The sequence below is a fragment of the Panthera uncia genome, chromosome D2 (genome assembly GCF_023721935.1).
Source record: "Panthera uncia isolate 11264 chromosome D2, Puncia_PCG_1.0, whole genome shotgun sequence".
Lineage (NCBI taxonomy): Eukaryota > Metazoa > Chordata > Mammalia > Carnivora > Felidae > Panthera > Panthera uncia.
This window is the reverse complement of record NC_064818.1, coordinates 40,127,376-40,142,381: the sequence shown is the minus strand read 5'-3', so window position 1 is coordinate 40,142,381 and position 15,006 is coordinate 40,127,376. Positions and strand designations below refer to the sequence as shown.

General features: G+C 38.5%; 1 pseudogene; it reads right to left on the bottom strand.

Moving 5' to 3' along the window:
• Positions 1-4,712: 4,712 nt before the first annotated feature.
• The window catches only part of LOC125933124 (ruvB-like 1), a 46,223-nt pseudogene continuing 35,929 nt past the window's right edge, over positions 4,713-15,006 (bottom strand).

The following is a 15,006-nucleotide window of genomic DNA, read 5'->3' as shown; positions in this document are numbered from 1 at the left end:
AAAAAAAGAAAGAAAGAAAAGAGACAGAGGAAAAGAGAGAGGGAGGGAGAGGAGGAGGGAGTAAGGAAGGAAGGGGGGAAGAAATGCTTTAAGATGAATAATTATAAATAACAAGATTTCTAAGATTTTCCAGTGAAATTACTGAACCAATGTTTGGTAAAATGTGCCCTTCAGCAAAGATGAAATAAGTATACTTTTGTCAATGCAGTTGTCTTCATTGATTTATCAGGAGATGGATGGGTAACTGGATTTTCCTACCTATTCTGTCACGTAGAGTCTCACACAAGTGCAGAGATATTTAAATGTAATTTACAGAGATATTAACTAAGCATTTCCAAAATATACTACTAAACCAACCTCCACACCCACATATCAAGTTCTCTAATTTCCCAGTTGTACTACAACAAAATCAATGGATATGTTTGCATTCATCCAACACATGTACCTTTACTGAAGGGTAGAATGATTTAGAAGAAGTATAGGAGTTTGGCTCCCAACCTAAGTCACATAGGCTCAGACAAACTCTCTAATCCTTTCTAGGTTGTGATTTCCTCCACCATAAACAAGGATTTGTGTTACCTCAGAAAATAGTTGTAAGAATTCAACACAATCACAAAGTAGAGTCTAGTGGATAGTACTGCTTCATGGATGGCCCTTCTCTTCTATATTAACCCTAGTGTTTTCACATAGTCCTGATTTGAAAGATACATCTTTGCATCTTGAATATATATGAATAGACATAAGTTGACAATGATCTGCCAGATGCTGAACAGTTGTCATAATCTCTAGGATTTTACTTTATTGTAGGTGTGTTTAGTCTATTAAATCTGAGGTTTACCAATTTGATCAACTTGAACTGTACACTTGTGGAGTTTTTAAAAATTATTTTTAGAGTGAAAAGAAAGAGAGTGTGAGTCAGGGAGGGGGGCAGAGGGAGGGAGAAAGAATCTTTAGCAGGCTCCATGCTGACCATGGAGCCCACCGTGGGGCTCAATCCCATGACCTGGGATCATGACCTGAACAGAAGTCAAGAGTAGGTCTGCCAACCAACTGAGCCACCCAGGTCCTCCTGTACATTTGCTTTCACTGAAGTTAGATGATGCGGAGTAGCTCCAGGCTGACTTCTAAAGTAGGAAATATGTCCAAACCCTTCAGTGCTCCACTTTCTGCTGCTGCACACCCTCCCTGATTTTCAGATATTGACATTTATCTGAGATGATATTCATTTATCTGAGATGATATTCATTTATCTGAGATGATATTCATTTATCTGAGATGATATTCTACATCAAGACTTCCCCTCTCTCAGTCCCAAGTGATCTCTATTCTTTCTCCTAATGCCTCACTAAACACTCTTTAAGTATACGTGATATCAATGAGGTAGTAGAGTAAAATTGATTTTAAAAATTCACAGTAAGTGCAAATAACCTCTAATGGATTTTGTCGTTCTTTCTACCCAGATCATTGCTATTTCTAGCATGCAGCCTGAGAGCAAATTAAGTCTATGCTTAATGCTGAAATTTTCCTAATTTTTGCTAAAAGATGCTTTCCTCATATTCCCCAAATGAAAATTGGTCAGTGCAGCTTACACATAAGACACTTTGGTAATTTAAAGGAACCCAGAGAAATCAAAGCATGGGCTAGCAATGAATCTTATTGAGTGTTAAATTGAATTTGTCTACTGGAACAGATAATCTGAATTTACCATTGCATCACATGAATGATATGTGCAGGAAGCAAATATCACAGGAACATATGAGCATCCTCCAGAATACTGCTCTCCCTAGAAATTCTGTGCACTCTTCAAACAATCTTCAAAGATAAGCCATGTTTGCCCCAGGTAAACAGACTTCTCACCGGCTCTCTGTCATATTTGGCTCTGTGCTGACACTCAGTAGGTTGGCAAAAGACAGCTGAAGATTCCAATTTTACATTTGCCCAAAATCTAAAATTATCAACTCTGTGGACACCAATGACACAATGATTAACCCTCACTTCTATCATATGATGATGCCTGTAATTCATTGTTGGAGGGCTTGGCAATCTGCTAATGGCCTTCATTCCATCTGGAATATGTCAGCTCATTTTTTAAAGACAGAAAGACAAAACAAAGAGTTCTGAACACTATCTTGCCAATGTGCAAAGAAGATGATATAGAGTCACCACTTCAACTATAAGTTTTCATGTATATTTCAGTCCTATACTCTAATTCCCAGGGCATGCTGATCCCAGCATCACAGATAAAATTTCTCCAAATTCCCAAAATTAAACATGGTGTTTGGATTGACACACTTAAAGGATTTCATAAGATACATCCAGACTGTTGTCACATCTTGGAAGAATGACTTTTCTCTGTTGAACCACACTAGTCTCTGAAGAACAGGAGTATTCAGCACATACCCAGTCTTCAGGAATTAGTGTCTTAAAAGCTCTTTGTTGCATTTATTTTTATTCCACTGTTCTTCCTGTGAACAAAATGGCGATTTACCTTAGTGTAATTGCTTTTGCCCTTTCAGAAAGACTCAATCAAGTTTTTCCAGCCATCCAGCTTCCCCAAATCTTTTCACCTTAGTTAGGCATTGTTACTAGGTAACAGCCTTTCTAGCCTGACTTGCCCAGTTCCCCTGTGCATCAGTGGCCCATGCCACACCAAGTCTAACGATCTGGAGTCTGCTGAAGGTCACTGTTAAGTCAAATAAAAACATATAACTAGATGACTCCCAGTCACATTTAAAAACCTGTTTGGCTGGGGGCACCTAGATGGCTCAGTTGGTTAAGCATCCAACTCTTCATTTCAGCTCAAGTCATGATCTCACAGTTCTTGAGTTCGAGCCCCATGTCAGGCTCTCAGCTGAAGGTGTGCTCATATTCTCTCTCTCTCCCTCTCTCTCTGCCCATCCCCTGCGCTTGCTCTCTCTCTCTCTCAAAATAAAGAAATAAAAAAAAAAAACCTGTTTGGCTGGCATTTCAGGCTTTTTGATCACCTGATATTCTTCTCTTAGTTTTGATACATCTTGCTTGGTTTTCTGTAGTCTGGTTGCTAATCTATAATTTCAAAATATTTTTATGTAGAAAATAGATTGTCAGTAATATTTATGCCACATTCACCATTTTTATGACGATCAACAGCAAGAGTGCTAACATTGAGTACTTACTAAATTAAAGGCAATGGACTCAATATGTAACATGCACTTTCTCCTTCCCCACAAAATAGGGCACAGTGAATTATCTGAACTTGGAATTCAAAAATTGTTGAATGAATTAATGATACTCATTATTGGGATGCTTAATTAAGCCAAGTCAATGGTAGTGATCAAGTATGCTTCCTTTTCCTGCCTATAGGTAAAAATAATTAGGTTCATAATAATTTATCTGGGGCTTTCTCACTTATTAAAACAAACAACAAACAAATGAACAAGCAAAATCCTAACCAAATCAAAGATTCCCCTCCCCACCCCATGGGCAGTAAAGATATAGAAACCCAGAGTAGTATTAGAAAAATTTTTCTAGTGTTAACTTGATTTTAGTTAACTTGAATGTAGTTTTTTAGTTGTCAGTAATGGGTTCTATAAGACAAATATTCATTACAGGGGATGATAAGGACAGAGAGATCACATCCAAGGACAAGAAAGTTAGAAAATGGGCTCGAATGTCAAAACGAAAGTAAAGAGAATCAAAGGCAAGAACTTCAGTGAAGGCATTGAAGTCAAAGGTTAAATCCAAACATGGATATAAGAAATTCATTTTAGGCCTTTTCTCTGGGGCCAAGAAGTTTGTGCAGGGCCTAGCACCTCTGTCCTAAGTGTTAGCATCTGCATGGAACCAGGATCATGGCAAGAGAGAAAGTAAAAGGAGCTCATTGAAACTCATTGAGCTCATTGAAACCACTTTTCTAGTTGAACCATTGCAAGGGATTAGACATACTTGCACTCTAAGGAGGAATCTTGATGGAGCCAGCAGAAACAGCCTGTCTTTTTAGCATAGAATCCTACACAGACACTACCTGCTACAATATCCCAGTTGGCTTCCAGGAGTAGAAGGAACCCCAGAGACAATCAGTCATTGCTGTGTGGTGCATGAACCTTCCACTAGTATTGTCAGTAAGGGCTCTTGTCCTTTGTTTGAATTTCTCAAAATATTGTTTCCCACATGGCACTCCAGTTATTACAATAGACCAAAATCTTTTTACCTCCCTTACTTTCTGGACAACGGAACTCTTCTAAAGAAATACAACCTCAATAACTAAGTCCCTGCATCTTTTGTTAGAACTCTAATGCTGATTAACACTGTTGTTAACATTAATCTGTTCCATGGCATAGAGTAAGTACTCAGTAAATGACTGGCAGACTGCCCAATGATATGTTTTCTGCATGGTCATCTTGTCAATTGTTTAATTCCACTATCAAAAGGTTGACTGACCTCAAATTATCCCAAAGTTTTTGGGGACTCCCCAGTTCCTTATATAGTGTCTCTGTTACTTATTCTCCGTGTTCTAGCTGATCCTATCCCAGCTAGTCCTTCTGCCTTGAGGAGAATGGGAAAGGATGCAGGATTGAGAAATGTGACTACAAATGAAGTTGATCCTAGATTACCAAAGAGCTTGAGTTCTACATTGCAAACTTGGCCAAATCTCTGTAGGCCAGTGATTCTCAATGTGCATGTGGTGGGCTGTAGATGTATTAAGAACTCTTCATGATTCCTTCTGTCTGGACTCAGATTTTAATAATTTGTTTCATTTCCTGTGGGGTGTACAGCATGTTCCCAATGATTATCACGTGGTCCAGAAGGTCAAGAGGGATGTCATGAGGAGAGGTGCTGTCCTCAGTATCCCTGATGACACAGATGCCTCAGTTGGATGCAAAGATGATGATGGGGGCAATAGAAGATTCCAGGTCCCAGTGCAGGTAGGTGAAACACTCGATGTCCAGCATGTGGACTTCATCAACAAAGAGCACACCTGGAACTAGCTCAGCAATACCCTGATCAATATACTTATTCACCACCTTGTTAATCTCCCCTTGCAGTTTGTGATTTCGGTCTTCTTTGGCTCCATTAACTTGCCCATCATAGACAGGATGTTTTGCCCCCCGAGGGCCATGTGTTGGCCACATCCAAGTCATGCAAGGACACATACTTGATGATTTCTTTCTTCTTGTGAATATCCCCTTTTGGTAAGGTGACACACTCTTCCACTTCAAGGTCGAATTCTGTGACATAAGTATCATACCCACTTTTCCTCTTCACAGCCCCATTGTTGGCTTCGATGTAGGTCACATATCCAGCTTCTACTCAGAGTTTCTAATAAATCTGAGTTTGTTGCTGTTGTTGCTGCAAGTGATGCTATCTGCTGCCATTAAAAAAAATGATGAGGGGTGCCTGGCTGGCTCGACATCAGCATCAGCTCAGGTCATGATCTACAGTTCATGAGTTCAAGCCCAGTTCAAGTTCAAGTTCATGTGGGGTTGTGTGCTGACAGCTCCAGCATGGAGCCTGCTTTGGATTCTCTTTCTCCCTCTCTCTCTGTCCCTCTTCTGCACACACATGCTCTCTCTCTCTCTCTCTCTCAAAAATAAATAAAGAAACATTTTTAAAAAAATACTGACATTTTCTTTGACAGAGAGGTGCTTCTTGCCCACCATGCCCTCCTTGAAAACAAAATAGGGCCCAATGATAAGCCTCACTTTCGGAATTTAAGATACAAGGCTTGGGTCTTCTGGTCCTTGGAGCTGTAAACAGGAACCTACAAATTAGTCCGAGGGTCTCTCATAAGTATACAGCAGACAATAACAGGGTGCATCCACTCATCTCTACAGGAAATGAGAGAGGTTTTCATTGTTACTTATTTGACTAATGTCTAGATTTGTGTGAAATTCTGTTCAGAGTTTATAGTCTCTTGTGTACTGCCTTATATACATGTAAATCCAGTAATGTTTCCCCAAATTGAGACTACCTTTTCTCTCTCTTGTTTTAGTACAGAAAGGTCTTTTGTCAGTAGGATTGTTTCATTCACCTAACACTACAACTTGCTTTTATCTTGGTCTGCACTGACCTGAGTGGGTTTTGTGATGTTGCAAATATCAGGGTGCAATGTGCTATGAGGAAGGGGAAAAAGGTATTGCACATTTTTTTAAAGCAGTTACTCAAAGATACCACCTCATGCATATAAAAGAGTATTCAAAGGGCAGTGAACAGCAGTGCAGTTCTAGAGAGTGACATCTTGAACAATTTTAGGGACATTTTGAGATATTTTAATGCAGTCACAATTATTTTAATAGTTACTCTATTGTAGTTTCTATGGACTGTCATTAAAATGCTTAATTCCTTCCATAGGGCTGAGAACAAAAACAAGCTAAGGACCTATTGCCCTCGAAGAAGGCAGAGCCAGGACAGAAACACAACACTGAGTGGTAACACTCACATTATTTTTTATGTAAATGGAACCCCCTAAACATAGTGTCCTTGTGCTACACAGCATCATTTGCAGTTGAGACAGAATGAAGTCAGAGAAGGCAAGTAAGTTATTGCAAGAGTCCATTTCAGAGGTATAGAAGGACCTGGCACAGTAGTAGTTAAATGTGACAGGAGGGAACAGATTTGAGAAATACTTTGGAAGCAAAAATAAAAAGACAGGGATGTTTGATTAAGTGGCAGCATGAGGAAAAGAACAGAGATGGATGCTTTGGGAGATAAGAATCTAAGTTCCAAGTTATAGAACTTTAGATGAGGCATAGATTAAATGCTATGTAGGTGACTTTGGACCTGGTCCATCTGAGGTGCCAGTGAGACACAGGAAAAAGGCAGCTGGCTGGTCATGCATGGATCAGGTCATGAATAGGGCATGTTAGGAATGCAGCCACATTGAAGTGTAATTCAATTTTATAAGTTGCTGCAGCCACTGAGTAGAGTGAACTAAAGAGGTAGCCAAGAGACAGCCATAGGAAATGTCCCTTTTCTGTGGCAATGACAGAGAGGAGCCCCTGAGGCAGAGCAGGAACAAGTGGCTGGATGAGAATTAGGATTGTCATCTACTGGTGGCCAGAGTAGGAGAGAGTTCCAGAAAATCAAGTGTTAAATACAACAGAATGAAAATAAAGACTGATACAAATGTTTATTTTCTTTGTGTGTGTGTGTGTGTGTGTGTGTGTGTATTTTTTTCCTTTTTAGAGCTTAATTTCTCTAATCATCTCAATCTGGAGTTTTCCTAATCTTGGTAGATTTTATTCTTTCGTACCTTCTTTATTTATCTTAGCTACTTAAAAATATGTTGGGTTGTAGTTTTCTATTGTTTTGGATGTATCTTTCTGGCATAATTGCATTGCCTGAATCATTCTGCCTTTATTTCCTCTTCCTCATAATGACTTATAATAGTTCTGTATGGAAATCGACCATGATCCATTTCTCATTCTCTTCTTCCTGCTCCTCCTCCACCTTCTGCTCCTTCTCTGGAGTCTCCTTTTACTTTTAGGAGGGTGGGTGGGTCAGAACAGTTTTCCCAGCATTATGGCTCTAGAGCTCCCTCTCCTGTCATTTTTGCAAAGTAATAACAACAACAAAAAAATACGACCTCACATTTACTGTAATGCTGTGTCTGTTCCTTTTCCTTATTTAAAAACAACAAACAAACAAACAAAAACAAAGCTTTCTTTCCTTTGCTTCTTTGATAAGTTTGGGTTCTTTCCCATTAGTTTCTCATCAGTGTGGGTGTTTGTCCTGGAGGGAAGCTTCATTTGATTAGTTCTGGGAGTCCATGGGGCCCAGACTGCCCCAGCACTTTCAAATCTCACTGCAGAGCTCTTGGCTTCACCTACAAAATGACTAAGCTACTACTCTATGGTGGACCCAACAGGCTTCCAGAAGGAGTCTGGCAATCTGGGGCTACAGTGGGGCTTTAGGATCTTCTTTTAATATTAAATTCATGAAGATTTTGCAGTGATATCCATAATTCATGTTTGTTTTATTAACCGCATAATGTTTTCAATGTCTTATTGGGTAGAACTTATACTTCAGAAGGATGCAACATGTCCCATGACCTCACATGAGCATGGGAGCACACATGTAACCCTGTTTGACAAGCTCATAGGTCTGTCTTAGAGTTCTCATTACAGTTGTGGGGGACACTGACCAGAGTTCAATGGGAAGAATTATGTATGCTGCTTTTAAGAACATACATAACTAGAGGCGCCTGGTGGCTCAGGCAGTTGAGCGTCCGACTCTTGATTTCAGCTCAGGTCATGAACCCTGGGTGGTGGGATCCAGCCCTGCATCGGGCTCTGTGCTGAACGTGGAGCCTACTTAAGATTCTCCCTCCCTCTCTCCCTCTCTCTCTCTCTCTCTGCCCCTCTCCCCCTATCTCTCTCCTTCTCAAAAAAAAACAAACATATATATATATATATATATACACAACTAAACATGCATTCTTTGGTAAAGGAAAAGATAGGGATGAGACTTCAGAGAGAAACATAATTGAAGGAAAGAAGGAACTTCTTTTAGAATTAAGAAGAACATAATATATATTTTTAAGTATAAGAGGTGAAATAAAATGGCAAATATTGAATAAAGTATAGTCAAAAGAATAAAATACAAAATAATTTTTAAAAAGCTTTTTATAAAGGGATTAGTTCTGAAGCACACACACACACACCCAATACCTCCTCCCTTGAGATACCAAATGATCATCAAACATTTGTTTGAAGATCTTCAGTAATGGGGAGACAGTTACTCCAGACAAGACTAGCTACAGAGAGGTCTGCACTTGATCGATTAGAAGACTTTCATTTCCTGCATTTTTTACACATGCAATTTATTCCCTCTTTCTCAGTGTCAGCTGTGGAGAAGAAATTAATTTCTGTCTACATGATGGTTAACCTGGAGAAATGTGAGATTTCAATAGAAAAAGAAGTAAAGATTAGTTCTCTTTTGTCCAGCACCAATGACACATTTGGATGAGTAACCACTATTGTGAACATAAGAGAGATACATTAGAGGAAGAAAGTATGCAGAGATGTAAAGGTTGACAGAGGAAGAGAATTACAAGTGAAGATTTATGCTAGCTGAGCTGATCTGCTCTGGCAAAACTATTATTCTAAAAATGTGTTTGTTTGAGCCCAAGATCCATTTTATGAGAGCTGGAAGTCTAAGCTTGAGGGCAACATAGTAGGTTCTACACAAGAGCCCATTTGGTCTGCAGCCAAATTCAGCTCTTAGGAATGTGGCAGTGCCTACAATTAATACTTTTTCTTCTGTTTATTAAGCACTGTATTTAGTCACAAAGCTTTAGCCTTTAGGGAGTAAACAGAGTAAACAAATGAGCAAGATTAGGCTTTTATTAAACCAAAAATTGCATTGCTCAGCTGAATAAGCACCAATTTATATTTACTAATGAGATAACGCTTCAGGCCAAGGAATGCATTTTGGTTATATGGAAATTCAATCTGATTAGTTAACACCAAAGTTTTGGAGAGTATAGAGATTCATTTCCTACCAGACTCCCATGACGTTAGTTCTATATTTTGAAACTCACATGGAACCCAAGGGATGATTTGTGGGAAAGAGCAGGATTTCATCATGGATTTGTGGAATATGATTTTTTTTTCCACACACAAACAAAAATTATGGGTAACATTTTGAGCAAGATGGTATATTGAATTTGTTATTTGAGGGATTTTCCTATACTCTGAACATATAACAAGGAGGCACAAAAGTAAAAAACAGAAAAGCAAAAGACAGCTGGGCTAACATCAAGAAAACACAAATATGCAGAATAGAAACACAGAGTGATATTCACAGCTGAAGACTATTCCAGGCAGTTTGGGGAACAGAGGCAGGAAGTGGTAGCTGAAGAGTTCAGCTATTATAAGTGAAAGAAAGGGACAGAAAATGTAGTGTACTGTATTATGACTACAGCAAATTACTCATTAACCGTCTTGGGAGAAAAATCCACTTTTCTGTTATTAATGTGAGACTTCACCTTATGACTTGCTCAAGCCAAAGCAATGTAAGCAAAAGTGATATGACTCTTTGTAGAAGAAGCTTTAGGAGCCAGTGACCAGTTATCTATATTCCCTTGACCAAGAAATAGAAAATCCCATCTGCCAAGGTCTCCAAATGAAGGTGATAAAGAAACATAGTCACCGCACCCAGAGCAGACATTAATGTAAATGAGAAATGAATTTTTTTTTTTAAATGCCAGAGAAACAGTGGGGTCATTAGTCATCGAAATATAACCTATGCTATTCTGATCAATGCCTGGATCAGTGAAGGTTAGAAAATGATGGGTTGAGGAGAGTGTGTCACTGCATATTTCCCAGAGTTCTAGTGTTTAGGTAGCTACATACCCAGGGAGATGACAGCCAGAGCCTCACAATAAGACACAAACAGATGCCTCCTGGTTGGTGACTAATCTGACATACCCCTAATGCAGGTAGCATGGTCGTGTCCAATCACACTGTAACAATGTGTGTGTGTGTGTGTGTGTGTGTGTACTACAGGTTAAGGTTTTTGTAAGCAGGAAAAAGTCAGCATAAACAGAAAGGAAAAGTGAAAATGAAGCAAAACAATATCCCACTCAAAAATGAGTCAATAAATCCAAATTCCAAAATTCATGATGAAATGCAGTGCTAAAATTACAACCATCACATCCAACACACAGAAGGGGAATTAACTCCAGATGGAATGACAATTTTTTGAGTTATAGAAGACTGCTTTAGGAGAAAACGTTTTTTTTTTTAAGTTTAGTTTTCAAAAAAAAAAAGGAATTGTAAAACAAAAATGATGAGAAATACAAACTCTGATTTTACAGGTAGATTTTGGAAAGAGCAAATCAAATATACAGAGGATGGTAAAACTTCATTATGAAAAAAAAACCTGGTTGCGGTATAAGAAAGGCTTGTAAGTTGGAAGATAATATTTAAAATTTCACTCAGAATGCAATAGCAAGACCAGTACCAAGAAAATATCATATGAGAGAGATGAAGAATAGATTAAAGACTCCAAGATGCAGCAAAAGAAACTCTAGAAGGTTAGAAAAAAAAAGGAATGACAGAGGAGCAATATTTGAAGAAATAATAGAAAAAAAGATTTTCAGAATTAAAGAAGATATAAATCAAATTTAAAATGCCCTTTGAACATCTAGCAGAAAAACTGAAGATAAATTCACATCAAGATGTGTTTTGCTGAATCTCTAGGAATATTTAAAACCTAGGAGAGAAGTAACTTCCAAGGTAAGGACCTCCAAAACACCACTCCTCCATAAAATCTATGAAATTATAAATTATAATTTGCTAAAATTATAAAAAATAAACTTTTCCAAAACTCTGAAAATTAACCCAAGGCTTGGTAAGAACAGCAAGCTTTGTCTCATTTTAACCAGCTCTATTCTCATCACCTACTCATGGCTGTGGCAGCCTTAAGAACTAACATCTAGCAATCATGGAAGCTGGGATAAAAAGAAACCCAGCAGCCACTGGAAGAAGTGGAAAGGGTTTTCAGATCCCCAGAAATCCAGAACTAGAAAATTATCACTATTTGGCTTGTCCCACACATAGGACTACTCTTTATTTGACCTGGCTCAGAGCTTGTTTAGCAAGGAAAACCCTGTGCCTAGCGAGTTTGTCAAATCAATTAGCTGCAATTGTTCAACATTGATTGTGGTTGCCTGAGGCAACAACACAAGCTGGCCAAAGACTTAAGAAGAAAATGGGGGGGGGGGCGGGGAGGGAAGAAGTATCCATCAAGACATTGAAGATTTCTATCAAGTTCTTGGGGATCTAGAATGCTGTGCATATGTGTAGAGCTGTGCACAAGATCTGAGAAGACCTAGACTGCTCATCTCTGGCTGATAGTGAGCCTTTTGCAAGAGCAAGAGGTGAAGGCAATTGCAGGGTTGCAAAGTATCTTGTAGGGGCATCGGAGTCTTGTTCCAACACATACATGGGTCTTTGGCAAAGGAAGGGAGAGTTGTTGATTCAAGATATTTAAGGACATCTCTGTAAAAAAAAATAGCTGGTTATTAAGTTAATGGTGAAGAGACTTCAGTGACAGCACAGGATAAAGAACTTTAAAGAAATATTCCTTAATAAGCCAGTAACCGTACATCACTATTAAAAAGTTATCCCCAAAGTTTATGTATTAGCTATCTATCTATCTACTTATCTATCATCTAATTTTCTTCTTGTGATAAGAAGATTCAAGATCTACCCTTCCCAGCAACCTTCAAATATGCACTACAATACCATTTTATAGTGTATATGTGATGAGTCATACACTGTACACTTGAAACTAATATAATGTTGTATACCTGAATTAAAATATTATACCTGATTTTTAAAAAAAGAAACAAAAAGAAAAAAATATATTCCAAGTAAGTCACCAAACAAACAAAACACAGTAATGAGCAGCAGTAATGAAAAAACTTGCAGATGAGGCTGAATCTGATTTCCAGGGTTGCCACCTTATGTTATTTAAAATGTCCAGCTTTCAGGGGCGCCAGGGTGGCTCAGTCGATTAAGCGTCCAACTTCTGCCTAGGTCATGATCTCACGGTCCGTGGGTTTGAGCCCCGCGTCGGGCTCTGTGCTGACAGCTCAGAGCCTGGAGCCTGTTTCAGATTCTGTGTTTCCCTCTCTCTGACCCTCTCCCATTCATGCTCTGTCTCTCTCTGTCTCAAAAATAAATAAACGTTAAAAAAAATTTTTTTAAATGTCCAGCTTTCAGCTTTCAGACTAGAAAGTATGGCTCATAAAAGAAAAAAAGCAAAATGGTTAATAGAAATAAAAAAAATAGAAATAAAAAAAAATTTAAGTCAGTAAGCATAAATATATTCAAGGAACTACAGAAACCTCTATCAAAATAATTAAATGAGGGGCGCTTGGGTGGCTCCGTCAGTTGAGCAACCGACTTTGGCTCAGGTCGTGATCTCACAGCTTGTGAGTTCGAGCCCTGCATCGGGCTCTGTGCTGACACCGCAGAGACTGGAGCCTGCTCTGGATTCTGTGTCTCCCTCTCTGTCTGCCACTAACCCACTCGCATTCTGTCTCTGTCTCTCTCAAAAATAAATAAACATTAAAAAAATAATAATAATTAAATGAAGTCTGAAAACAGTGTTTCACAAAATAGAGACTGTAAATAGTGATGTAGAAATTACAAAAAGAATCAAATGGAAAATATGTCATTGAAATGTGCAACACCTGAAATGATCAATTCACTAGAAGACTTTGACAAGAGATTTCAGTAGGTAGTAGAAAAAAGTAAGGAACTTGAAGATAACTCAGTTGACACTGTTTGAGGAACAGAAACAAAAAAAGAATGAGAAAAAAAGAGCCTCAGAAACCTGCAGGACCCCATACATCGTACTGGCAAATGCATAATTGAAGTCCCACAAGAAGAGGGAGAAAATGAAGCAAAAAAAGTATTCAAAGAAATAATGACTGAAAAACTCACCAAATTTGTTGAAAACATTAATTTACATAGGGCAGAAGCTCAATGAACTCCAAGTAAGATAAACCTAAAGAGATTCTAATATCTCATCCAGGAAGTAGGAAGCTGCACATGTAACTACAATTTCTATTCTCTTAAGTAATTCTTCTGAAGTAAATATTGTAAAATATTACTTGATGTTATTTGATACATTTGATAAGTGTAGGTGGTGGGTACACATGCATGCCTTCAGGGAATAACATACTTACATACTTAGTTGCTGGTTCAAACAGAAGCCTTAATACATATTATTTTCTCCTTTTTCTTTTCAAATGACAAATATTTTATTCTCCTTTAGGATACAACAGCATCAAGGAAGCTCTGGTAATTTCTTGTCTTTATATAATTCTATTTGTTGATAGTCATAACACAAGATCAACCAAAAACTTTTCCTAGTGAATAATTTCAGTTTCTCTTACTCTCAAGCAAGGAAGCAACAGTAACAATGTTAGATTATTTAATTGCAACCAAGAACAAACACAAAATGTATAAAGTGTGATTACTGTTGCTTGAGCAACTTTCTGAACTCATTTTATAGGAAGTACTCTTAAAATTCTTAAGCAATTTTCAACTCTATTTCTTTAGCTATATGATTCTGTCTGTGGTTGTATGGCATAAGAAAAATGCCACTTTCCTGAAGTCTAGGTTTGTTATACCTGGAGTACCTGAGTGGTTCTCCCCAGTCTTGTGGCCTGTACAAGAATTCAAAACAGCCAGTGATGCGGAATGGTCTTGACATTTGTATTTGAGTTTTGACATTCAGATACATTGATACTCATTCTTCATTCCTACACATTGAAAGAAGGGTTGTAACAAGCAAGATCAGGCAATGCCAGGTGGACCCCAAGGAGCTGCAAAATGCCAATTTCAAACTTAGGCCTACCTAAGCAGTTGCAGCCAGGATTTGAAACTGCAGATGAATAATGTCTGTGTGGACAAAGGAAACTGTTCAGTCTCATTTTAGAAAAAAACTAAAGAAAACAAAACAAAACAAACAGGTGCATACCTATTGTATTTGCCTATCCCTATAAACTAACTGTCTACTTCCTGAAATGCCTTTCTGTAACTTCTAAGTCCCAGGAAATTCCTCCTCCTTTTTCAAAGTGCAGCATCTCCCCAGACTACTCCTGGTTTACCTACACATTTTAACTGCCCTCTTCTTTATGCATTTATAGCATGATATACTCATGTAGGGTCCTTTAAAATGGATTGACTGCTCAAGAAGCACTTTGTTAGGTCATGAAGATGAAGCTGTGAATGAGACTCGATTTTGCCCTTACAAGCTAGCAAAGGGCATAACTATGGTAATTGGCCACTGCAGTGGGGTGGAGTGCATACTGTGCTGAAAGAAGTCAGGGAGGGTGCAAAATCACTGTGGCATCCCCTAGTTCTGAGGCTGAGGAAGAGCTGCAGACTCAGTCCTGAAATGAGAGCCAACACTTAGAAGTAAACATACAAAAAAAGAAATGTATGTGTGGAGGAGGGATGGTTGGAGGAGGGGGTTGAGTGTTCTGAGCAAAGACAGAAGCATGGC